This window comes from Quercus suber, unplaced genomic scaffold (assembly GCF_002906115.3).
Source record: "Quercus suber isolate HL8 unplaced genomic scaffold, Cork oak 2.0 scaffold_353, whole genome shotgun sequence".
Classification (NCBI taxonomy): domain Eukaryota; kingdom Viridiplantae; phylum Streptophyta; class Magnoliopsida; order Fagales; family Fagaceae; genus Quercus; species Quercus suber.
In genome coordinates this window covers 318618-345531 of record NW_027069805.1, presented here as the reverse complement: position 1 = coordinate 345531, position 26914 = coordinate 318618, and the positions used below count along the sequence as shown (strand labels likewise).

Genomic DNA, 26914 nt, shown 5'->3' with positions numbered 1-26914 from the left:
GTCAAAGTTACTATTCCCCGAAGGTACACCTTGTCTCCACTGAAACTAACGAAGAGAGATTCGAATGGACGAAGTCTCTTCAAGTCTACTTTTAACTGCTGGAAGGCAGAAAGGTAAATGATGCCTGCCGAGCTCTCGTTGTCTACCATAATCCTTCTGGCATTGAATCCTGTAATCATGAGCATGATGACCAACGGGTCGTCATGAGGCTATTTCACCTGTAACACCCCAACCTAATTTCATAATTAATTTTATGGGTTTATATGCATGTTATTATCTTAATTACTTTTAAGTGCATGAAGCTTTGATATTATGATGTTATAGAACATATATGCTCTTTTAATGTGATGAATATAACTTTATAAAGGTAAGGATATATATGTGTGTGTGTGTGTGTGTGTGTGTAAAGTGATATTATTTTTTGTAGAAAAGTGTAAGCGTGAATGCCAAAAAGTTGAAAAAAAAAGGTGGGCTATGATTTTTTTATCCTTAGCATCACACATATCCACCCCAAGTCCACTCTTCTTATCTCCTTTTGCTGCCCTAAACGTCTTCTCCCTTATCTTGTTTTCTTGGTTGCACCAGATTAGAAAGTCCAACCCCTCTTTCTCTACTCTTTTCCTTGTTCTGGTTCCTTCTTCTTCCTTTGCTCTTACACGGCAGCCCTCCCTCTCTCACACAAAAAAAAATATCCCTCTCTAAAGATGAAATTAAAAGGTTAACACTAAAATTTCAGCTTCAAAGTTTGTGGGTAAGTAATCAAAACTTCATTTGTTTATTTCTACTTCTTTATCCTCTATCTTGATTTTAGAGGCTAAACTATGATTCTGTTTTAGTGATTTGAAAGTTTGATGATAAAAGTTCAAATTAAGGCCTATTGCTATTTGTTGATGATTTTGTAAGAATATGTACTGAAATTGTCTCTATGACAAATTTGATGTTTACAAAAAGAAAAATATGTATTAAATCATATTTTGTGAATTAGAATTCTAGGAGTAGTTTTTATGAATTATAAGACACACATGGTTGTTATGGAAGTGGTCTCACAACATTTTGATGAACATAAAAATAATGGTTTAATTTGAAAATTGCAAGAAATTCTGTCAGGACAGATTTGAGTATACTGTCTTGCGTGATTTTTAGTAAATCATGAGTTTATGCTTTGACTCCGAAATGTTTATGGTATATACTAGACATACAGGGGAGTAGTTCTGTAAAATTTCATGATATTTGGATGTGTATGGACAACCCATTTGTATTTTACAAATGGAGCATACACTGCTGTAATGAGCAGTGAACAACATATGCTACACTTGACTTTATAGATTTAATTCTCAAGTTAGGGTGAATGTTTTGAGCTATAATTTAATATGCTCATCCTTTGGTATGTTAGGATCATATATAAATTTTATGAATTGGTTTCTCTATGGTTTGGGTGCAGAATGTGTTTGATGATTGTATCATGTGGTTTGGGGAAACTTTATGTGATGGGAATTAAGATTTTCTTGAGTTTGAGAGTTAGGTTGTGTTTGAGGTATATGTTTATATATTAGGAAGAGTTTGTCAGTAATAATTTTTGGGTTTCTCATTTAGGTGACGAGAACGAGAACATGGACACTTGAGCTCCTCTTGTACAATCTTTAGCGTTTTCTGTTTTCAGGTAAGAGATTTGTGATATGTGCTTTTGATAAGTATAAATATTATTTCGAGAAGTAATTTGCATTAAAGCTTTTAATTAGAGATATTACATATAAGCATGATTTAAGTAAAATATATGTTCGTGAGTTGTTCAATCCTGTATATATATGTGTGTGTGTGTGTGTGTGTGTGTGATAATATTAGCATATTGATGCTAGTACTTATATCACAAATATAATATTTAAGTATGAAGTGAATATGCTACTATTATGAGATAATTATGTAAAAGCATAGTTATCAGAAAAATATAATTTTCGGGTTATTCCATTGTTATGTTCTGAACTCATCCAGTAGGGGTTATAGTACTGAAATTTTCATGGAGATTCTGATTGGCCATTAAAAGTGGGCCTGGTTCTGCTGTACCCGCCCTTATTGGTACAAGCCAACTTGTGGAGGATGTCAACCTACCCCCATAGTTGAAAATATGTATTATGATATGATTCCAGAATTACTTAGTATTGTGGGGAATGCTGGATGCCTGACATTCTGTGCTGGAAGCCTTCCAAAGTTGTGACAGACTTACAATTAGATTAACTAATATGTATTATAAATGAGCTATTAAGCTATTTAGAAATTATAAGAAAAGTATGATGATAAGAAAGGTATATTGAATGTGTTATAAGTCTGATGAGAAGTTATGATAAAGTATTTGATAGTCTGTTCAAAGATATGATTACTGAATTATATTTAAGTTCCTTATTATGTCATTTTATTTATTATATGAAAGGAAAATGAAGTATTCTCATCTAAAAGCTTTTAGGTTATTTTAAGAACAATATGAACAGTATGAAGGCTATTTTATCAAATATGGCAAATCTATAAAATATTTGATTTACATGCATTCTTATTAAAGGCCCATGGAGCTTAAAACCTTACTGGAATTCGCAGTTCATCCAATTATATTTCAGTGCACAGGTTCTTCCTGGAAACAACGAGAGTATTAGAGGTGGCAAGGATTCTGTGTTTTCTAGATGGTTAGAATGTAGAGTTTTGTTGTATAGCAGTTAGCTTTTTTGTTGTATAGGAGGAATCAAGATGTACTTGATCCTTTGAGCACAGATGTAATTCGGTACTTTAGTTTGTTTTGAACCCCAGTTGTATGTCTTTGGGGTTAGGTTTGTAATAAGAGTTTTGCTAAATGTTTAGTTATGTAATATTTACACGAATACCTTAAGTTTCAACCAGGTGGTAAGTTTCCAAGTTCAAAGGAAATGAAACTTCAAGGTTTCCATTATATTTGTATATTTTGGCTTTTATGCAAGAAAATAAGCAGGAATTCAAGAAACAATTCTTGATAAGTACCTTTAGTTTAGGTTGGTTCGTGTTAGTATTGAGGTAAACTTGATATTAACATGTCGGTCATGCTCTAAACTCTGAAGTACAGGTTTGGGTCTTGACATCATCCCTCTAGCATCTTCTTTTGAGAAATACATATCTTAGTCTGTCCTTCTTTGGTTTAGAAGAGGTAGGTTGTGAATGTTGTTCACCTGCCTTTGGTGTGACTTCCTGAGGGACTTGAATGACCCTCCCGTGGACGGTCCTCTTGTGATGGTTATATTACCCCTATGGCACTTTGTGGACAAGGGGGCATGTGGTCCTCGTCCCTCTAAAAACCTTCATGTTGATCCTTGTTACCATCCTTGAACCTGCTGGAATCCCCCTTCTTCATGTATTTCTGTAATTTCCCTTTTCGTATAAGCTCTTCTATCTGTTCTTTCAAGTCTCGGCAGTCTTTTGTGTAATGCCTATGATTTTTGTGAAAACGGCAGTATTTCCACTTATCGCACACACTGGGTGACGAGTGCAATGGTCTGGGCCATTTCAGATAGTGTTCGTCCTTGATCTGCGTTAGAATTTGGTCGACAGGCATCACCAAAGGTGTGAACTTCACTGGACAGGGGTTCTTGTCATCTCTTCGTCTACTCCCCTCGACATTTTGATGGTCTGCGCGGTCCCTTTTCCGTCCTCTTTAGTTGTCTTCTTTTTCTTTTTTCTTCTCCTTGGGTTTCTCTACCCCTTCTATGGCTGTTAGGACGTCCTCAACGTTCATGTACTTTTGCGCTTTCAAGAGCATTTCTACCATCGTCTTGGGGGGGATTTTTTACCAAGGAGACCACGAATTCTCTGGACTTCAATTTGGCCATAAAGGCTATTAGCTAACTTTATCATCTGCTTCGTCTACCTCCAAAGTTCCTCTGGTGAAATGTGTTACACAAGATCTTAAGGTTTCCTTCTCTCTTTGCTTGATGGTGAGCAAATGGTTAGTTGGCCTTTTTGGACGCTGCCCGCCGCCCGCCGATGAAGTGACGAAGGAAGGAGCTGCCTAGCTGCTCGAAGTTGTCAATGTACGATGTTGGTAATTTGGTGAACCATTCCCTGGTTGCCCCTTTGAGGGTAATAGGGAAAGAGCAACATAATATTTTGTCAAGGCGTTGTTGGAGACCCAAAGTCGTCTTGAAAGTGTTAAGGTGATCCGGTGGATCCTTCAATCCGTCAAATGGCTCGAGCTGAGGTAGATGAAACTTTGAGGGTATTGGGCATTCCTAGACTGCAGGGTGAAGGGTGAATCTATCTTCTTGACCATTCTGTCCAAACTTTGTCTGTTTTCCCTTTTATAGCGTTTCTCAGCTCATCCATCTCCTTTCTCATTTCCCTGAGAAGGTCTAAGTTTGCCCCTTCTGAAGTGCCAAGTCATCTCCTATGGCTGTCTCCGTCATTGTCCCAGTTGGTCTTTGAGCGGTTATCTTCTTGTTGTAATCGCTACCTCATCTCTTGGTTCTACCTGGTAAGCTCTTCTACAGTAGCCGCGAGCGACTAAATTTGTAGAGCCAATGCAGCAGGGTCTTGATTGATGTTGGATTCCATCTGGACTTACATGTTGAAAGGAACAGTACTTTCGAACTAGGTGTGAAAGAGTCTTTGTCCACACAGACGGCACCAAACTGATGATGCTCGAATCGTGATCATCTAGAGTGGAGTCATCCATAGCTAACCTGATCCTAAGAAAATGGATGGTGAAAGGGAAAAGTGTGGGTCACCGGTGTGGTGCTTGTCACAAAACCTCCGATGCTAAAGTTAGAATGATTAGAATGAGAAAAGAAATATTAAAATACCAGAGTGTATGAACTAGAGTCTTTGTACCTTGGTAGGTGTGAGGTATCTGTATATATACCTGCCTTTTTTTCCTAGCCGTTAGGGAGTGCTATTAATGGAGACTTGAATGGGTTATTTGTAACACTTCCTTGCGATGTTAATGAGAGGGTTGTCGATGCTCTAACAGTAAAGAGATTTATTGCGACCTTGTAATGTATGCTTGTCATGTATGAGATGGCAGGCCCTCTCTTCATCCAATGGGTTCAAATGGTGACAGAGTGGAATAGTTTCTTTGTCTATTGGTTCCTTGTCTGGATGAGGAGGTCCCCTGAGGGAATTATGGTCATCCATCATATAGGGAATTACCAACTTGAGTGCTCTATTAGCTGCAATCACTTCCACAGCAATAACCAGTAAGGCAAAATGATTTTCTTATTCATGGATGCTATGACCTAACCCTTATCATCTCGGATTAAAACTCCCACCCCCACAAAATTTTGTTCTAAAAAAATAGCACCATCAAAGTTTACTTGTTAGGACATATGTGTTTCACTAGTTAAAGAACATATGCCATTCTTTTATGTAATTGGCTAATCCTTTGACAAAACGCACTTTACTTGTATTTGGGTAAATCTAAGATGTGTTTAATACTTCAAGAAACATGTTATTCAAGTCTAGTATTAAAGCAATGAAGATTGGACCAAGAAACAAGTGAAGAAAAGGTGTTCAATAAAGTTGGACAGATAGCTCAAGACCTGTAAACAAATAGCTCAACAGCTAGCTATCTATCGAGCTTTTTAAGCTTTTTCCTTATTGCAATCTTGACACCTCTTGGACACCTGGTGGATCGATTGAGAAATTTTCTGTCTCCTTGACACCTTCTCGACACCTCCTCGATAGCTGTATCTGTCGAGCCTCATTAAACCTCGACACCTGCTATCTATTGAGGTTACGAAAATCAAAATTTTCAGATCTGATTTTTGGGCCAGGTTTTTGTATTTGTGCAGGGTTTCTTTTCTCACAATCCTAGACCTATATAAGGCTTATTTTAGAAGCCGTCACATAAGAAAATACAAGGAAAACATATGCAAAAGGTGACCGGTGCCTTATTCTCTCTGAAAGAAGCTACTGCGTCTTTGCGTCTTAGGGTTTTGTAACCAAGTGCTTCTTGATCTTTATTGTTGATGAAGTGAAGAATTTTTTAGCGAACAATCTTTTTCTTGTTAGTGATTAAGTCACGTACTGGGATTCGTGCAATTGGTTAGTCATGTATTGGGATTCATGCATTAAAAGGGTGGCGTTCATATATTGAAGAGTTCAGAGGTTCTGAAGTGGTAGAAGATTTCTGCTGTGAGTTCATCTACGAGGATTGTAGAGTCTAGGGACAAAGGTTTTGTACTAGATCTGAAACTTCTCTTTACTATAGTGAATTGCTTTTCAAGAAAGTTTCCCCTCAGAGTTTTTACTGTGAAACTAGTTTGTTTCATTGGTTTTCCTGAGTCATCATATCTTGTCTTATTTACTTTTCCGCTGTATTCTTTATTGACATGATATTAATATTTATTTGTTTTAACAAATATGATTCATAATAAATCTAATTAACAACTTGGATTTAAAACTTGTTAATTCTATCAACTGGGTTCTAAATTTTCCAATAAGTGGTATTAGAGCGGGTTCACTCTGATTGGATTAATTTCCTGAGTGTGATCCATTGACCCCTATTGTCATGAATAGAGGACAATCTTTATTTATACCTCCTTTATTTGATGGAACTAATTATGTGTACTGGAAAGTTCGTATGAAAGTCTTTTTGCAGGCTTTAGGTGAACAGGTATGGCAAGCTGTTGAAGTTGGTTGGATTAAGCCAAAGAAAGTGCCTGTGGATTGGGATGATGCAACAATCATAGCGGCAAATTTCAACAGTAGGGCTTTGAATGCTCTGTTTTGTGGGGTGACCAATGAGAAATTTAAGAAGATATCATCCACGAAAATTTCCAAGGAAATATGGACCATTCTTGAGACCACCTATGAAGGTACTAAGGCAGTAAAGACTGTGAAGTTTCAACAACTCACTAGTAGTTTTGAAGAAATAAGGATGGAGGAGGGTGAGACCTTTGATGAGTTTTATGTTAAACTCAAGGATATTGTGAATTTTGCTTCAATCTTGGAGAATCTATTGCAAAATCCAAAATAATTAGGAAAATTCTTAGGTCCTTACCTGAAAGATTCCATGCCAAGATCACTGCCATTGAAGAAGTAAAGGACATTGATCAAATTCCTTTGACAAAGCTTGTAGGAAACCTTTAAACTTATGAGATGGGATTAGGCTCAATGGAAAAATGTGGAAAGAGTAAAAACTTGGCTCTCAAAGGTATAGAGGAAGAGATTGAGGACTTTGAAAGTGAAGATGAAGATGAAGATGATGATGAGGATAAGGATCTATCCTTCATAACTGATGAGATTATCAGACTTCTTCAGTTTAGGAAAAAGGGTAAGGGCAAACCTCCTAGGAAATTTAAATTCTCTAGGAAAGGCAAGAATGAGAAACCCCTCATCTAATGCCATGAGTGCAAAGGTTTTGGTCATATGAGGATAGAGTGTCCAAACTACCTCATGAAGGAAAAGACCAATGAGTTAAAAGATAAAGGGCTGGTTGCTACTTGGAGTGATACTGAGGATGACTCTTCAGATGAGTTTGTGGATGAATGTCGTCATGTTATGGCCTTTGCTGCCTCAACCGATAAGGTGATTGTGGAGAGTGCTAGTAACAGCGAGGATTCTTCTGATGATGAAGTACTTAAGAAGATGACCCTTCAGAAAGCCTATGATAAGTTATGCACTGAATTCATAAAATTTGAAAAGACTTCTCATCTTTGTAGAAAAGAGCTGAATGAGGTAAAAATTGAAAAAGCTGATCTGTTAGTCAAGCTAGGTGAGACTACAAGGTTAGTTGAGATTTTTGTTATGGAGAACACCTCATTAAAAGAGAAGGTCAAGAATCTTGAAGTTGAGCTTAGTCAAGTTAGAACTCAAATAGAAAGGATGTCTAGTACAAAGCTTGTTGAGGTATTGAGTGCTCAAAAGCCTAGTTCTGATAAGACTGGCTTAGGATATGTTGTTTCCTCCAGCCACTCCTCTTCCACGGTTTCTGGATCAAAGACTATCTTTGTGCCTCAATCTGAGAAAGGTGATAAATGTATGAAATTCAAAACTGATTTGTTTAATTTTAAATCCTTTGTTAGACCTCATGTTTGTCACCATTATGGAGTTACTGGACATAATCGTCCTAATTGCTTTAAGTTGTATCCTCATAAGCAATTGTCCAAATGGTCACAGGTTTCTTCTTAAGGGCCTACACCTTTGTTTGGAGATTTATTAAAAGTTTTGAGCTTTTTAACTCAATTTCAGGAGAATTCTAATTCTTCTATGTCCTTTAGTGACATACTAGGACACATGCCTTTTTATCTTCATGACCAAAGACTCGTGCTGTGTGGGTGAGAAAAGAGTTTAAGACTTAATTGTCTTTTCTGTTTGTCCTTTGCTTTAATTCTTTCTATCTAAAGTAGGACTCTCTTTACTTGATTTTTTATCTGTTTTTGGAATCATGTTTTCATGCATCTGCACCTTTCTATCACGCCTTCATGCATATGCATCTTTCTTTTTGCTGTCATGTTGTTTGTCTATTTTTGTTTGGTTATTTAGCCTTTATTTTGTTGGTTTTCAAAATAAAAAGAAAAAATCATAAAAATACAAAAACAATGTGTATTTTGTGTACTTTGGTACTTGTGTACCTTGGATGGCCATTGAAACAAAGTTTTCTAAATTTTGTATCTTTTGTAACTTAGATGAGCATCTCTATGCACAACTAAGCGAGTGAGCTTTGTGGCTCTTGTTTGTGATGAGTAAGATTAAGTTATCTCTTAAACTTAACACTCGTATCACTCTTTTTGATGGGTAAGACTAGAAAATCCTGAGAGAAAGTCATAAATAACCATCTCACCACTGTTACTCGCCAATCATAATAAGACATCCGTATGCTTCGGCATAGCAAAAGTGCAATGTTTATGCTTAACATGTTGGGTATTTCTTTTCTCTCTTCTATATGCCCATGCATGATATGCTTAAAAGAAAATATGCAAAGAAAAATAAAATGCAAAAAGATTAAAATGCTTTAAATATGATTGCAAGCGTGTTTTCTAGGAGATGTGGGAGTTATAAGATGTACCTCGAAGGTGATAGTCCCCATCAAACAGTTATGATTGTGTGTGAGTTAAAGTTATTTTCTCATATCTCAGATCGTCATAACATATATATACATATGCAATCTTGCGATGTTTTTCACATACAATACGCAATATTCTTTACTACACTTGATACATGTGTAGGTACAATATGATTTGGCCATCACAAGTGTTTACATGTGCTAATGTATGCTCACTAAACTGTCTTGACTTGTTTTTGAAATATAAAATTGGTTAGACTTGTTTAGTATGTGTGTGTGTTTTGAGATCTATGTGCTTAACATTTTTTTTTTCTTGAGAGATTTGTCTTTCACATGTTTTGCATCTTTCTATTATCTTGTCATCTATAGCATCTTGTTTCATTACATTCATGTATTTTTATGGATTCTTTGTGCCCCCTTGATCGTCCTTGATCATCTTTATGTTTCTCGGGTGAAGCTTTCTAGCTTCTTGTACCTTTTGTCAATCATGACAAAAAAGGGGAGAAATTATGGAGACTTTGTGGTTTCTTTTTAAAGATTCTACAAGTTAGGGAAATAAATACATGTCTCTATAAGGGGGAGCTGTGTTTCATCTTGTTAAGGGGAGTGTTTACCTCCTTGTTGTTGTAGGAGCTTCTTTTAGCTTCTTCTTCTTGTACCTTGGGTCTTGTGACCATTGTTTACTTACATTATGCTTATCTTCTTTATATGCTGATGTATGTTTATTTCACCTACCTTTACATGTGTTGTTTCTTTTCTATCTTTATACACATGTTTTTTATACTTGTATGCAATCTATTATTTCTGTTTCACACAAGATGCCTTGATGAGTTTTATTTATAGTGTTTCAGAAATACAGGTTGTCAAAGTCTACTGGCCATAAACTTTCTTCTTGCAAAATTTTTCAAGAGTTTGTGTTATGATAGATTTTATTGTATTCAACAAGTGAATATGAGTTGAGTGATTTATGACTTCTCTCATATGTTTGTTTGTTTGTTGTGGTTTTGTCATGGATTGCCAAAGAGGGAGATTGTTAGGACATATGTGTTTTACTAGTTAAAAAACATATGTCATTCTTTTATGTAATTGGCTAATCTTTTGACAAAACGCACTTTACTTGTATTTGGGTAGATCTAAGATGTGTTTAATACTTCAAGAAACATGTTGTTCAAGTCTAGTATTAAAGCCATGAAGATTGGACTAAGAAACAAGTGAAGAAAAGGTGTTCAATAAAGCTGGACAGATAGCTCGACACTTGTGGACAAATAACTCGACAGCTGCTCAACACCTCTCGACAGCTAGCTATCTATCGAGCTTCTTAAGCTTTTTCCTTATCGCAATCTCGACATCTCCTGGACACCTAGTGGATCGATCAAGAAAGTTTTTGTCTCCTCGACACCTTCTCGACACCTCCTCGATAGCTATATCTGTCGAGCCTCAGTAAACCTCGAAACCTGCTCGACACCTGCTATCTATCGAGGTTATGGAAATCAGAATTTTCAAATCTGATTTTTAGACTAGGCTTTTGTATTTATGTAGGGTTTCTTTTCTCATAACCTTAAACCTGTATAAGGCTTATTTTAGAGGCCGTCACATAAGAGAATACAAGGAGAACATATGCAAAAGGTGACCGATATCTTATTCTCTCTGAAAGAAACTACTGCATTTTTGTGCCTTAGGGTTTTGTAACCAAGTGCTTCTTGATCTTCATTATTGATGAAGTGAAGAATTTTGCAGCCAACAATCTTCTTCTAGTTGGTGATTAAGTCGTGTACTGGGATTCGTGCAATTGGTTAGTCACGTATTGGGATTCGTGCATCAAAAGGGTGGCGTTCATATATTGAAGAGTTCAGAGGTTCAGAAGTGGTAGAAGGTTTCTGCTGTGAGTTTATCTACGGGGATTGTAGAGTCTAGGGACAAATGTTTTGTACTAAATCTGAAACTTCTCTTTACTATAGTGAATTGCTTTTCGGGAAGGTTTCCTCCCAAGTTTTTTACTGTGAAACTAGTTTGTTTCATTGGTTTTCCTGAGTAATCATATCTTGTCTTATTTACTTTTCCACTACATTCTTTATTAACATGATATTGGTGTTTATTTGTTTTAACAAGTTTTATTCATAATAAATCTAATTAACAACTTGGGTTTAAAACTTGTTAATTCTATTAACCTCACCTTCAGGATCAGCCATGGAGGTGGTTTCTAGATGGCACAATGTGGAGGCCGATTGGACTGATCTGGCTCATTACCCCTAATTGCTATTGTTGAGAGTTTTTCCTTGTTTGGAATATTGATCACATTAAAGACTTACCATTGGGATTGCTGGGAATTAGACTTAATAAGAGCAATAATTGGTGAGCTGTCATGCGTGGATAATGCTACTTCAATATCACTTATTTTTGCTGCCAACGTATCACTCTTTACTTACACAACCAAAATAAGAGTTGCATAAAATGGGCTAGACTCTTTAATGATTGGCTGGGATTTCAGACTTTCAAAAATTCCCATAGTAGTTGTAGAGTTTGAAACCACCACCAGCTTTGAACATGATGTCTCCTATTTGAATTTCTCATTTTTATTTTTTTAGTTAAAAAATACCCCTACATCCCTATATTTAAGTAAAGACAAAACTAAAGGATAATCTGATAAAAATGCAACTCTAACTTCCACTAAAACATTATCTAAAAAATAGGACCACTCTCCTGTTAATTTTAAGATTACTTTATCCATTTATAAATTAGATTCACAAAATAAAAATTATATATATAAAATAAAAACATAGAGTTTTTTTTTTCCCTAAAAAAAGCACTCTCCTATTAATTTTCAAATTACTTTATCTACTTATAAATTAGATTCACAAAATAAAAAATCATATATATAATAAAAACACATAATTTTTCTTTACTCTTTTTGTTAAAAAAAAAAAACCTACCACACGCGTGAAGCACGTGTCGTGAGGCTAGTTGTTATTATTATTATTATTATTAGCGGTAATCCTGAAATGGTACACCGGTATTAATCGGAACGGAAATATATCGTTTTCATAGCTAAACTGAAATGGTCTCCGGTACGGTATTGACTATCTTGCAAAAATGCACCCACCAAACACATTGACACCTGGACTTTCAATTTTTATCGATTTCGCCTTTTAAGTTTGCCATAATTGTTAACGTGATACTTCCGTCTATTATTATTATCATTAATTAGTCGCTAATTCATTCTATGCACGGGAACCTACTTATTTGTTAGGTAAACTAAAATATTTTTATAAAATTTTAAATTGATAAAAAACTACACCATTGCATGATTTGCTCTTGTATGACTTCAATTTGTGTTATAATTTGATGAAGAATTCGTTACTTGAATGTGAAATGGCTTAAAAAAATTGTTAGAAACTTTCAGATACTGTAAAAAAATAACTCAAAAATTTAGCTACTAAAACTTCTGAAAGACCAAAAAATATTAAAAAATATGATTCACAACTTAGAAATTATTGAAACAAACAAAATATATATAACTAAACAATAAAGAATATAAGAAAAAGATTGGGTTACATTCAAAAGAATAATACATGATTATAACTATTTAGTTTTCTTTCGTATGTGTTTGGTTGGGAGGATGGAACAATGAAGAGATAGAAAACTCATTTGTTTAAATGAAAAGAAAAATGAGAAAATAAAATATGAAATTGGCTATAAATTTACAATTATGTCCATGTTAAATTATACAAAAAGTAACACACTTTTTATTAAAAAATTGTATATGAATCGTACTTCATTTTTTTTTAAAAGACAAGAAGTTCAAGAACCCAAAACCATTTTTATCAAAAAACAAAAAACAACTAATGGTTGAGAAAAGAAAGGATAAGCACATAGGAATTAAGAAGGAAAAGAAAAGAAAAAATGAGGAAAGGATCGGCATGAAAGAAAAAAGAAACCAAATGAATATAGAAAAATTCTTAACAACTGAGCCGGCCTAGAAGTAAATTTCTCTAGAAGATGCAAGCATGTGAGTCTCCGACAACATTTGCTTGGAAACAAGATAAGAACAGGATTGTGGTAGACTCAAAGTTGTCATCTTTATCCAAAAGAATGCGAGTTATGACTGATGAAGAAAAAGTGGTAGTTCCACTTGGGTTCATGCATTCACTACTCACAACTCCCTACCTGGCAAAATTATGATAAAAATTATGTGTTTGTTTGTGGTTTGCTCAGTAAAGTTTCTCTAGAAGATAGCCTGTGAGTCTGGGCCAATATTTACTTGGAAACAAGATAAGAGCATGATTACTGTAGAAAAAATAAATAAATATGAACAAATAGAAGTTCAGGCCATGTTTGGTTAGCTTTTTTTCATCACTCAATTCTCACTTTTTAAAACTCAATTCTCAAATTTTGTGGGCCCCACTCCAAGGTAGCTTATTTGGTTTAGTTTTTATTCTCAATTTCCATCCCTCATTACTAAAAAATTGTGATAAAAATTGAAAACAACTTTTATGTGTTTCCAAATTAAGAGAAATGAGTTACAAGGGATTATTATACAAACAAGCAAATAAGTAGGACCCACTCTCATGAATGATCTAATCAAGTCAGACTAACGGGTCTTTTTTTTTTTTTTTTAATTATTTTTCTTTCCTTTTCACATGAAAGTTCAAATAGCGTTAAAAATTCTATGAACGTTTAGACCCCCAAATACAAAATTACCATTTCAAGCTTTATATCAAACAATGTATGTGCGGAAAATGATAACAAACTTATAACAAAATTGATAAACAATCTAAACCATAAATAATCACAATCACAGCAGTAATTAAATGGTAAAGATAAAGGGAAGAGAGATGCAAACACAAGGACAACACGCGATGTGTTATCGAAGAGGAAACTGAAGCCCTCGGCGTAAAACCTCTCTGCCGCCCTCCAAGCGGTCAATAATCTACTAGAAAATGTAGTTGGGATACATGAACAGCAATAGACCCTTCAAGCCTAATCTACTCAGGTACCTAAGCCCTCCAAGCTTCCTGCTCCAACGAAGTTGCGCCGAACCTTTTTCTTTTCTAGTTTACCGGATTCTGCTACTAAACTATAGCATCAACCAATGAATATTGGTTCCTTCCAAACTACTTCCCTTAGCACCAAATGTACCTTCTCACAGACGTGGGTGTGATGAGAAAATGATTTGGTCAGTGACCTCTCAAGGATGTGTCAATGAAGGGGAAAAGAGTAGAGGAATTTGTAGAGTCTCTTAGTGAAGATTGGGGATGAGGCAATCTTGTTTTTCTCTAGGGTTTCTCTCACAAAATTCTCTCTAGAAGCTCTCTACATTTTATGGGTATAAGGGTTTATATATAGTGGTATGTGTTTGGAATACGAAGAGTCAGTTTTTCCCAAACAGGGCTGGTTGGTGACTTGGCCTCGCGACTGGTCCAAGTCGTGAGTTAAAGTCACGAGATAACGGCCTGGCCAACCTGGGACTTTTGTCCTGTAGTGCGATAGCTGGCATGACCCTTTACCTCCCTGCATGCTTCTCACATCCACAGCAGTTGGTGGCTTGTAAGCCGCGAGTCCTAGCCGCGAGTCCCTGCTTCTTGGCATAAAGTTGAGCAATTCTTCACACTCTCTTCACACACTACCCTTACATGAATCCCACCTAAATACAGGGTTACTAAGTGCTAAATTACAAGCAAATTTGGTATGGAATAAAGCCAACAAGAAGGTTGATAAATTTCAACCTTATAATCTCCCCCTTTAGCTATTCCGTGACAAAACCCTAAAACAAACTCTAAATTTAACGCATGAGTTGGGAACAGTTGGAAAACTCACTCACACCTAACTCTAGAATCTGTGAAGCTTTTAAACCATAAGAACAAGAACTCTTAAAACACAACAACACAATAAGTTCATTGTATGCAGAAAACTTGTAATGCATATGGAGTAAACACAATGCGATCAAGCACATTGGAATAAAGCAATAAATTATGGCAAGACCAAAACAAACAATCACTATAGACAAGTGATCACAATGCTCATTCACACTTGGAATGAACATCCGGACATTCAAGTTGACAACCACAAAGCAAATCACTTGAATGGTCAACACTTAACCAATGCACAGTACAAGAATTATATGCATCTAGGAAAAATCCTACAAGGGCACAAGAGTGACAGTACTCAGAAGAAAATGCATAACATTTAGTTATAAGTACTGATTTAGCAAAGCACACAGGCTGCATAAAGCAAGGTACAAACCATAAAGCCTACAAAGTGCATAAAAACAAACTCTTAAAGCTTACAGAAGCAGTATGGGTACAAATCATAAACAAAAACCTTAAAAACCTACAAAGGTACCAGGTACAAACCAAAAGCATAAAGAAGATATGCTGAATAACATCATATTATATACAGAATAACTACCACTAAAGATTCAAACTAACCAAGAGTTATGAGTTTTAGCCAAACAACAACTAACACCACAGTGTATCAAACTAATAATAACAGCAGATAACCAAAAAAAAATATCAAAGCTATACAAAAAACATCATATGATAAAGAAATCTCCCCCCCAAAACAAGCACTCCCCCTCAAGTGTATCCCCAAAGATTCTCCCCCTTTTTGACCGGAATGGTCAGAGGGTCAGTGCTCCTGACTGGTGTGGATATTGTTAAACTTAGCTGAAAGTACATCAAGCTGATTCTGCATTGCTGTCAACCTTTCAGTATGCTGATTTTGAACATCTCTGATTCCATCAAGCCTCTCTAGGATGATCTAAAATGTATCAAGAGGTACAGCTGATGAAGTAGAAGCTCTGCTCCTCTTGGCTCTGCTTCTGGGTGTGGATACCTGTCCTGCAGCCTCAGCTTTAGTCTCTATTGGATCACCTTCTTCTTGGACATCCTCCTCTTCTTCACATGGAAGATGACTTTGTATCATTGTGAGAGTAAATTTGTTTATGGCCGATAGAGGAGTTATGGGACTGATATCTTGAGGGATTGCAACTCCTTTTGCTTTGAAAATTCTCATGAGAAGACTAGGAAATATCAACTTGGCCCTTGAGGTAGTTCTAGTCTCATCCATAATTGTGTCATATATGTGAAAACTTATATCAATGAAAGTTTCTCCTTGAGCTCCATGAGGAAGATAGCTCTGGCATTTGTAAGAGTGGTCATCTTTCTTATAGGATACAAGTTAAACATCATGATAGTGGTCAGACACCTCAATTCAGCAGAAAAATCAGTAGTGCTAAGACATCTCTTTTCTTTAACACCACCAAGTCAAGACTGGACAACATCCAAAGACAGCATCCTGCCTTTGTAGTTTGTGAACTCATAATCCTCTAGTCCCTCAAGCCCCATAACCTCATCAATATCATGAGCATCTATGGTGAACTCACGTCCTCTAATCCAACACTTCAGCTCATCCTTCTTTATAACAGCATTTGCATAGAATTCCCGTATCATGGGTTCACACACAAGGAGTAGGTCACCCAGCAACTTCTCCCATCCCCTGACTTCAAAGCATTCTGGAATGAAGGTATCTTTCAATTCATTTAGATCAACAAATCTTTCCTGAATGATGGTTCCTTTCAAGAAAAAATCCCTATATCTCTCAAAGTGTTGAATCGACCTAAATAAGTTAGGGTCCATTTTCAGCCTTTTGTCAGATTTCTTAGCAGCAGTCTTCTTCTTTGAAGGAGATGCAGCCATCTGTAAACAAGCAGAAATGACCACAACAAGAACAAAACACAAAATGTGAAAATGCACACACATTAGTAACAAGTTAATAACAAAGAGAGTAACAGAGTGACCAGACAGAACACAGATCAAGCATAGTTGATAACCAAAACATGGATAGAACAAATCAAACAAGTTTAATCAGTATAAGTGTAGACAAGAGCAAGCAAAAGAAATGACATTGTAAAACACATTCAGATAGATGTCAGCATATGTCAATGAGACATGACATAATGAGTATGAAATGTGCAAGAAAGAAACCAAAGGCAGCAGCACACACAAGATATGGTGATTTAAAATAAAAACAATGCTAGCCACATACACCACGAACTCAAACAAATTGAGAAACCTAACACCATATTCAGAGAGAAATACAGAAAACCCCAAACCTGTATGCCCAAAGAACAAAAATCTATCAAATATCCAAGCTCAGACCAAGATTAGAAATCTAATGAAAAACACAAAACACTAAAAAACCTTAGCAACAAGAGAAAACAACCTCAAACAATCATACCCAACATTTTAGGCAAACCCATGTTCGAACGCCTCAAAACACAAACCAACATCACAACACCCAAATACAAGAAAACAACAATAAAAACATGAAGTATGAAGAGAAGACAAGAAAACCCATACCTTTTTCTTGGTGTTTGATGAAGACATAATACAAAAATGAAAGCTTTTTCAGAGAGACACGGAGTGTTTGAGAGAGAGAAATGGGGAAGATAATGAACAGTCACTGAAATTCGAGGGAAAAACTGAAAAATAATTTTAAAACGTGTCTTTAAAACGCAAAACACACGTTTTTCGCGGTTGAATTAAGTCGCTAGTTAGTCGCCAGGTTAAGCCGCGAAACACTGTAAAACCAAGATTTTCAAAAATCTTCTAAGTGTTTTTTGCGACTGGAAAGTCTATCCTCGAGATAGTCAAGAGAAGAGCCGCGAAAATCTCTGAATACCCCTCGCGATTGGACCTTCCACCTGCGAACAAGTCGCCACCCTGAGCCACGAAAATCATAAAACTCAAATTTTGAAAAATTTTCTAAGTATTTTTCGCGACTAAGACCTTGACTCGCTAGTGAGCCGCGAAAAATCTTTGAGTGAGCTCGCGATTGGACCTACCCGCGACTGAGTCGCCAAAACAGGGCAACACTGTTTTTGAAATTTTTGACATTTTTGTAAAACAAAACACTTTCCAAAAACAAACTAAAATACTCAAAAATCTTTTTGTGTTTGATCAACAAAGATTGAGCTTGTGAAAACACATTTAAACAAGTACAATCATACAAATGAATAAGGCATTACTTGAACATAGACTTGTGTTTTGTGTGTGGATATCAAAAATGAGATAGTCCTTAGTCTAATGTGAAGCTTCAATGATCAATTCAATTAAGGCATACACAACTAGCACTAGATAATGTAACCCATCTCAATTATAGAAGTATGCATAAATGACCTCCTACATAAACTTGAGTACATTTCTTTGAATCTTTTCATTTGGCTCCATTTTCAACATATCATTTGATATTTTTGAATAAACATATCTCATTGTGAAATCAATGCCTGAAATTTTTAATATTCAATTTGATGAGTTAGCCTTTAGCTTTTTGGGCATCATACATTTTATTTTGGTTGCTTTCCCTTTTTCCTAGTCAAATACTAGTATGTGCGACAGGCTTTTGCAACTCAATATCTTTTTTCATTTGGAGATTTACATTTGGTGAGCTCTTTGAGTAAAGTAGTAAAATAAAAGTGGGAAGATATATAGGCACAAGTCTATGCATGTCTCAAGAATAACAAAACCATTCACTAATCATTTACAACAAGGTTGAAGATCTATTTACAACAGTCACATAGATTTCAAAATTTCTTCCACAATGATATGAGTGCATAAGAGACAAGTTAAGTTTGTTAAATGCACACTGTCATTAGTACAAAGGTACAAGACAAAACATGCTTTGAAACAAAACTCAACAAAGCCGATCAAACTTTTTAGGATTTTCTACTTTTTATGTGTTTTTGAATTTTTGACACAAAAACAGTAAAAGATTGATCAAAAGCAACTTAAATAACAATGTAAAAACACTTGAACCAAAGACAAACACATAAACAAAATAACAACCTAAATACTAGCAAGAAGCACACAACCAAGCATATTCACAAACATGGGAAGTATTAATACATGGACAAGTTGTAATGCTTATGCATGAGTATCCTTCGTCACCAAAACGTCACGTGCATTTGGGGTGATTTTCTTGACGGATTGGGTATGAGAGTTAGGACTTTCAAACCTTATTGTGAAACTTTCCAAGCAATTGGTGAAGGCACCAATCATTTTCATGACGTCCATCATTCCTGGATCACGGTTTTGACTTCTTGGTTGCTCATCACCCCAAGATCTCTCGTCATTTCTCCTTCCTCTTGATTAAGGAGCGCTTGCATTATTTAATGCTCGCAGCTTATGACCGTTGGGTCTAGTATGTCCTTACAATCCGAAATAGTGACAAAGATAGTTCGTTCTAAGACCCTGTTGTGATCTTGGAAGTGATCTTCCTCTAACTCCAAATCTGGCTTCTGATTGATTACGGGACTTGTTAAACACCCATTGATCAGTCGCATTCTTCTTCCTCTCAGCCATAACTTTCTCATGAATAGGTTTATCCACAGCCGTCTCTTTGGCCTTTATAAACTTCACTTCTTTGGTGAGCTACTTCCTCTGGTATATCCCAACCCGGACTTGTTTGAGGCATGTTTTTAAGATGAAATAACATCATCTAGCTTCTTGGAGGAGACCTTATCTATCTTGGCATGAGCTTGCACTACCTCTTGATCAAGAAATCTTACTTTTGTGTAAGCTTCTGATAGCTCACCATTAAGTGCTTCAATCTCACACTTTGCCTCCTTGTATCGTACCAGCAGACTTTTGTAATCTTCTTCAGCTCTCTTCATCTTCTTCACAGCCTCCTTTGCCACCTTTGTATACTCACCCGATTTCCCAAGAAGTAAGGCGTAATTCTTTTGAAGATTAGATGTATCTTCATCTTCTTCAACCTTTGATTCTTCAACAACCCCAATAGACTCCAAATCAGAATGTTCGCCAAGCTCCTTCACAAGTGAACCAAAATCATCCAAGGATTCCACATGTGCAATGGTCATGAATGCGGAGTAATTTTCTTCTCCATCACAGCTATCTTCAGAGTCAGAGTTTGATGAATCAGTATCACTCAAGGTAGTAGCACATACCTTTCCTTTTGACTTCAAATAGTTGGGACATTCCTTTTTGAAGTGTCCATGTCCATTACACTCGAAACATGTGATTCCATGAGAAGATTGGGAATCTCTATCATCTTTCCTTTGGAATTCTTTCTTCTCCTTCGCGGAACTCTGAAATTTTCCTTTGTCGCCAAATTTTCCACCGTTCTTGAGTTTCAAGAATTTCCGGAAGTTCTTGACAAGGTACGCCACATTTTTATCTACTACATCCTCTTCCGAAGGGTCATGAGATGCCACTCTCTCATCAATTATTTTAAGAGCAAGAGATTTGCTCTTCTTTTGTGTGGGTAGCGACAATTCATACATCTGTAATGAACCAACCAACTTTTGAACCTTGATGTCGTCAAGATCTTTGCTCTCTTCAATGGCCATTACTTTGGCACGAAAACTTTCTGGCAGTGACCGAAGGATCTTCCTTACAATTTTAGAATCCTCCGTCTTTTCTCCCAAGTTAAATTTGCCGACGACCACCTCATTCAGCTTATTGTAGAAAGAGTCAAAAGACTCATCCTTACTCATCTTTAGCTCCTCAAAGCGAGTGGTCAGCATCTGGAGTTTGGTGTCCTTCACCTTCTTAGTCCCCTCATAAGTTGTCTCAAGAATTTCCCATGCTTCCTTAGCAATGGTGATATGTGAAATCCTGTGAAATTCTTCTAGAGAGACACCACAGAAAATAGCATTCAAGGCTTTACTATTAGCATTAGCCACCGCAAGAGCTGCCTTATCCCAAGTGGATTTGGCAGCCTTCAGCCTAGTCCAACCAACCTCAATAGCATCTCACACAGCATCATCAATAGAACACAAAAACGCCCTTATACGGACTTTCCAAAATGCATAATTATTACCATAAAAAAATGGTGGCACATTTAGGGATTGAGACCTATCCATCTCAAAACGAGGTCAAGGATCGCACTAGGGTATTTAAACCGCAACAAGTACATCCGCTCTGATACCAAATGAAAGTTCAAATAGCGTTGAAAACACTATGAACGTTTAGACCCCTAAATACAAAATTACCAATTCAAGCTTTATATCAAACAATGTATGTGTGGAAAATAATAACAAGCTTATAACAGAATTGATAAACAATCTAAATTATAAGTAATCGCAATCACAGCAGTGATTAAATGGTAAAGATAAAGGGAAGAGAGATGCAAACACAAGGACAACACGCGATGTGTTATCGAAGAGGAAATCGAAGCCCTCGGCGTAAAACCTCTCCGCTGCCCTCCAAGCGGTCAATAATCCACTAGAAAATGTAATTGGGATACATGAACAGCAATAGACCCTCCAAGCCTAATCTACCCAGGTACCTAAGCCCTTTAAGCTTCCTGCTCCAATGAAGTTGCGCCAAACCTTTTTCTTTTCTAGCTTACCAGATTCTGCTATTAAACCATAGCATCAACCAATGAATATTGGTTCTTTCCAAACTGCTTCCCTTAGCACCAAATGTACCTTCTCACATACGTGGGTGTGATGAGAAAAGGATTTGGTCAATGACCTCTCAAGCATGTGTCAATGGAGAGGAAGAGAGTAGAGGAATTTGTAGAGTCTCTTAGTGAAGATTAGAGATGAGGCAATCTTGTTTTTCTCTAGGATTTCTCTCACAAAATTTTCTTTGGAAACTCTCTACATTTTGTGGGTATAAGGGTCTATATATAGTGGTGTGTGTTTGGAATACGAAGAGTCATTTTTTCCCAAATAGGGCTGGTTGGCGGCTTGGCCTCGCGACTGGTCCAAGTCGCAAGTTCAAGTTGCGAGATAACGGCCTGGCCAGCCTGGGACTTTTGTCCTGTAGTGCGATAGCTAGCGTGCAGTTGGCGGCTTGCAAGCCGCGAGTCAGTCGTGAGTCCTAGCTGCGAGTCCCTGCTTCTTGGCACAAAGTTGAGGAATTCTTTACACTCTCTTCACACACTACCCTTACATGAATCCCACCTAAATACAGGGTTACTAAATGCTAAATTACAAGCAAATTTGGTACGGAATAAAGCCAACAAGATGGTTGATAAATTTCAACCTTGCATCACACTTACTTTTCTTTCTTTTTTTCTCCTTCTTTCTTTTTTTCTTTCTTCTTCAAAAATAGTTCTTCCCTCTACTTCTTCTTCTTTTTTAATTCTTTTCTGTTTCTTTCTTTCTTTAAATCTTCATTTGTCATGAGACCGATTTGCCTCTTCGCGTGACCGATTTTCTGTGAGACCAATCCAAGAAGAAGCATTTTGGTGGTGGAGAGGAAGAATTTAAAAAAAAAAAAAATTATGCCCCAACTATCTGTGACTTGTGTATTTGTGGGTTCCAATTTGCGTTGTTAAGATCTTTGTAGGTTGTAATTGGTGTTTTTGAGGATTGTGACTGTGGGTTTGTGGTCACTTTGTCTGCAGTGTTGCCGGCGATGGGTCTGCCATGGGAACTTGCTGGTGGTATGGTGGGTTTGTCAAGGGAGGTGAGTTGATGATTCGAGTTTGGTTGAGAGAGAAATAGCAGTATAGTGGGCTCCATAAATTTGAGTTAAATTGCTTTTGTCAAACTAAAAACTGAGGAGAGTATTGATGCCAAACATAGTCGTGGAGTGAGTTAAGAAAAAATAGGAAATTAGATATGAGAATGAATTTTGAGTTATGAGTTTTGAGACATGAGTTTTGAGGGACCGGCTCCCCTCCAGTTAAAAGGCCTCCCATTATCTCTCAATTTTACACTGATGAAGAACACGTGGCTAATAAAAAATCTAAGGGTCAAAAGGAAGCCACATCAAAACATAATTTTTCCCTTTTCTTCTTAAACCCAAATCCTTCTTCCCTAAAGACCCATGCTAAAAACCCATCAGTTTTTCTCGTTCTTCCCCAAAGATTTATAGCCAAAATCATAAAATCAAAGAAAACTCAGAAATCTCAAACACTCAAAAACCCAAAAACTCAAACAAAACCCAGTTTGTTTTAAACAATCAACAACAAATTCAACCAACCTGGCCAACTCAACTCATTAAATCAAACAAACACACAAACCCAGAAAAACCCAGCCAATTCGGCTCATAACAATAGAAAGCCCAACCAATCCATAACAGATCTAAACTTAAATCAGCTATCATAGATCCCACAACTCCAACAGATTCAACATTGTGAGATAGAGAGAGAGGTGGTGTTATCTTTAATGCTTGGCTTGTCCGATCACGGTGGATGAGAGAGAGAGTTTGAGATGAGAGACATAGAGGAAGTGTTGTTTTGGTGTTGTGAATGGGCGACTGACAGTGCCATCAGCGCTTCTCATACTTTGGTGGCATTTCTGGCGCCTTTCTTATGGCTCCTTGTTGTCCATGGCCAAGGGTGGTGGTGTATGCGTGGTGGGTTTGGCAAGGAGATTGTTGAAGATTTGGGTTTGAGAAGAAGAGAGAAAAATTATGTTTTGATGTGGCTTCCTTTTGACCCTTCAATTTTTTATTAGCCACATGTTCCTCATCAGTGTAAAAACAGGAGAAAATGGGAGGCTTTTTAACGGGAGCGGAGCCGGTCTTGAGTTTTGAGATATGAGTCATGAGCAATCCAAATAGGGTCTCAATGATTCACCGTTCATGACCAAATTCAGAGGTTTTAGTGTGAAATCATAATTGCGACGGAACAATTTTGTTACTAGTCCCCACGAGTCAGCTTTGAAGAAAAGTTGATAGCAAACAAAAATATAGCGAATCTTTCGGCACGAACTTTTACCTTTTGAAATCATAGATTCTAGAGAAAGCTCCCCATATCTGAGCTGCCATTCTTTTTTTTTTTTTTTTACTTAGACCCGTTATTTTTAGAAAACTTAGGGTCTGTTTGGTACATATATTTAAACACATGTTTTCAGTTTTTAAATAACATTATACGTTTTTTCACACACTTTTTACAAACACATATTTCTAAAAACTACAAACAGCGTTATTAGAACAACGTTATCAAACGGCCCCTTAATTATTAAAAATGACAAAGTTTATGAATTCCCTTAGTATTTTTTTTATAGGAAATATATTTAGAAAAAAAAAATGCTCTAACAGGTCCTTTATTAAAATAATATGTAGGATAAGATATGGGGTTTTATTCGTACTCTGTTAATTTTTTTTTAATAATTTTTATATGTTATTATCCTAATTATAGAATATAGGATTTTATTTCCTTAATTCTAAGTGTTTTAAGGGTTTGTTAGTTAAATTAGAGTCATAGAGAAAAAAAAAAATTTATTTGATGGTTAATTTTTTTCTTTTTCCCATGATTATGATGAGTTGATGACATATTAATTTACACAACTTTTGGTCATAGAGAAAAAAAAATTATTTGATGAGGATTGTAGTAAGAATCTCAATATCAGTTCATTGAAGATTTAATTTTAGATATTATTAACGAAAAGAACTTTCAATTAAAAAGTCAAAAAGGATCAAGTTTTCACAAAAGTTGAAGAGTTAAAAACCAAACAATTTGAAGAAAGATTTTCTATTGAAGGTGATATTATAGAAGTTCTTGAAAAAACTCAAAAAGAAAATATAGATCTGATTGGGGAGAATGACAAAAATTATAAGTTGAATACTTTGAATGATTAAATTGAAGTTAGATATGAAGGTGAGCTCATAACCATCAAATCTCTGGATCCTATTGATATCACGTTAAAGCCTATTCACTTTTGGTAGTAACAAATTTTGATTTTTCATTTAGTCCTTTGTTGGTTGACGTTGAAAATCAATTGGAGGCCAATGAGATCTCAAGGATGCAAGTTTCAAAACCGCAAAAACTTAAGGTCAACTTTTATTCAGGTAGGATTCTCAAAAAAAAAAAAAAAAAAAACTACTTTTATTCAAATAGAAGAGTCCAATATAGGACAAGATATGGGGTTTACTTTATATCATTTGTTAATTTTTGTAATATTGGAAATAGGATTTTATTTCCTTGATTCTATGCGTTTTCAAGGGTTTGTTAATTATATTAGAGTCCAAATATGTACTATATCAATTAGGATATTGTTACGATTTTTTTTTTTTTTTTATAAGATGTTACAGAATATTTTTACTTGAAAGTTAAGTGTTTTTTTTTTGAACCTTTAAATAGACATTTAATATACAAAATGAAAATTAAGAATTCAAATATCAATAACATTTTTAGAGAGGTTGTTCTTCTTTTTGGTGAATTCTAGATTTCTTTATTGTGGAGACAAAGATCTCTTATTGATTAAAAGGTTTGTGAAGTTAGAACAAGGTCTAGTCAATTTCACGTTCTCTTATTTTTCAAAATAAGAGAATGATACTTGTGAGCTTTTTTGTATAATGGTATTACTATTTTCGACTCTCTTATATGGTAGAGTTAAAATTGTTTTTTCTCCACTCAAATCATAGCTCGAATTTGAACCCGAAACTAGTGCCCTGAAAATACTTTAATCAAAACCCAAAAGAAACAAAAGCCGAACAAAAAAAGATGACAAAAATTATAAAAAATAAATTCCAGCTTTTTTTTTTTTTTGAGAATGAAAAAATAAATACCAGTTAAAATGCTAAAAACAACATTGGAGTCATTCTTTGAAACTTCAAGCCATAATGTGCCTGTTTTTTCCACACAAAGGCCCACACATACAAATCAATGGGTCGTTTGCAGTTTGCACCACCCACCTGACACGAAATAAAAGGAATGAAACACATCAGTCTAGTCATGGCAACTTTCATGCAAAAGGGGAAAGAAAGAAATACATTGCGTTATTCATCTTATATACCACGGTCTAGTCATGCCACCACCCACACAACATGAAGTCCGTTTGGATAGCATTTATTGTTACTGAAAGTTGATAAAAATTGATTATGCTGAAAATACTGTAGCAAAATAATTTTTAAATGTGTGAATAGTATTGTAGACCCACTTTTAATATTAAATATTGCATAAATAGTGCGTAAACAGATATGCCACTGTTCACGCACAGTAAATTTTGTCCTCCCAAAGTCAACAAAGTGAGAAAAAAAAAAAAAAAAGTAAAACGCAACTTACTTTGAGTAGCAAAACTTGCTATCCAAACGCAGGCGAAATAAAAGGATGAAACTCATCAGTCTATCATGGCATTAGCAACTTCCATGTAATTTGAAAGGAAAAAAAAAAAAAAAAAGGACAATTATTTGAAGAAATGACGTGACATGTGAGAGGACGAGAAAAGGAAAAGAAAGAGTAAATAATTATTGCACATGGTGCCGTACACTCCTACTAAATAAAAGTGTAGTATGCATATGCTTTTTTTTTTTTTTTTTTTTTTTTTTTTTTTTTTTTTTTTTTTTTGGCATTTGGATATTTAAAGCAGGAGAAAATACAAAGTATTTTAGATGTATGCATTTTCGCACTCATGTGAGAGTGGACCCTACAAGTAGGGGTGTTTTTTATGTTGATGTGCTAAATGCTAAAAATATATCATTTGGCACATTCAATGCTAGTGCTCTAAGCCATCTTATAAATTTACTTTCCAAATAAGTCAATCACTTTTTCTTTTTTTAGAAAAATAAGTCAGTCACCCAATACTTTATAAATCATATTATTGACAAAATTCATATTATAAAAATGGTACAACATCGAAAAATTCAATAAATGTTTATTGCATCCCCCTAAAATAAATATCATGTTGTGCAACATGCACATTATAAAAAAAGAAAAGAAAAAAAAAGAAAGAAGTATTTGTATGTNATAACTTTCATTAAAAACAAAAACTTATAGCCTGTTTGGATGGAGTGGGGAAAGAGGAAGAGTGGAGGGGAGTAGAATAGAGTAGGCTAAAAAATAAGCTAATTTTTTGTTAAATCTACTCTACTCCCCCTCTCTCTCTCTCAATCCAAACAGACCATAAAGTTTCATTTAATTTTTTGCGTGTGGGGCCATTGTGTCCCTGACATGACTAGTGTATTCACCTACTATTAATTTGTT

General features: G+C 35.7%; 1 long non-coding RNA gene across 1 annotated transcript; it reads left to right on the top strand.

Annotated features, from left to right (window-relative positions):
• The first annotated feature begins 485 nt into the window (after window positions 1-485).
• Window positions 486-11008, top strand: LOC136061804 (uncharacterized). Its single transcript, XR_010623671.1, has 3 exons — window positions 486-751; window positions 1594-1660; window positions 2552-11008. It is a non-coding gene; the product is annotated as an uncharacterized LOC136061804 (long non-coding RNA).
• Window positions 11009-26914: the final 15906 nt, after the last annotated feature.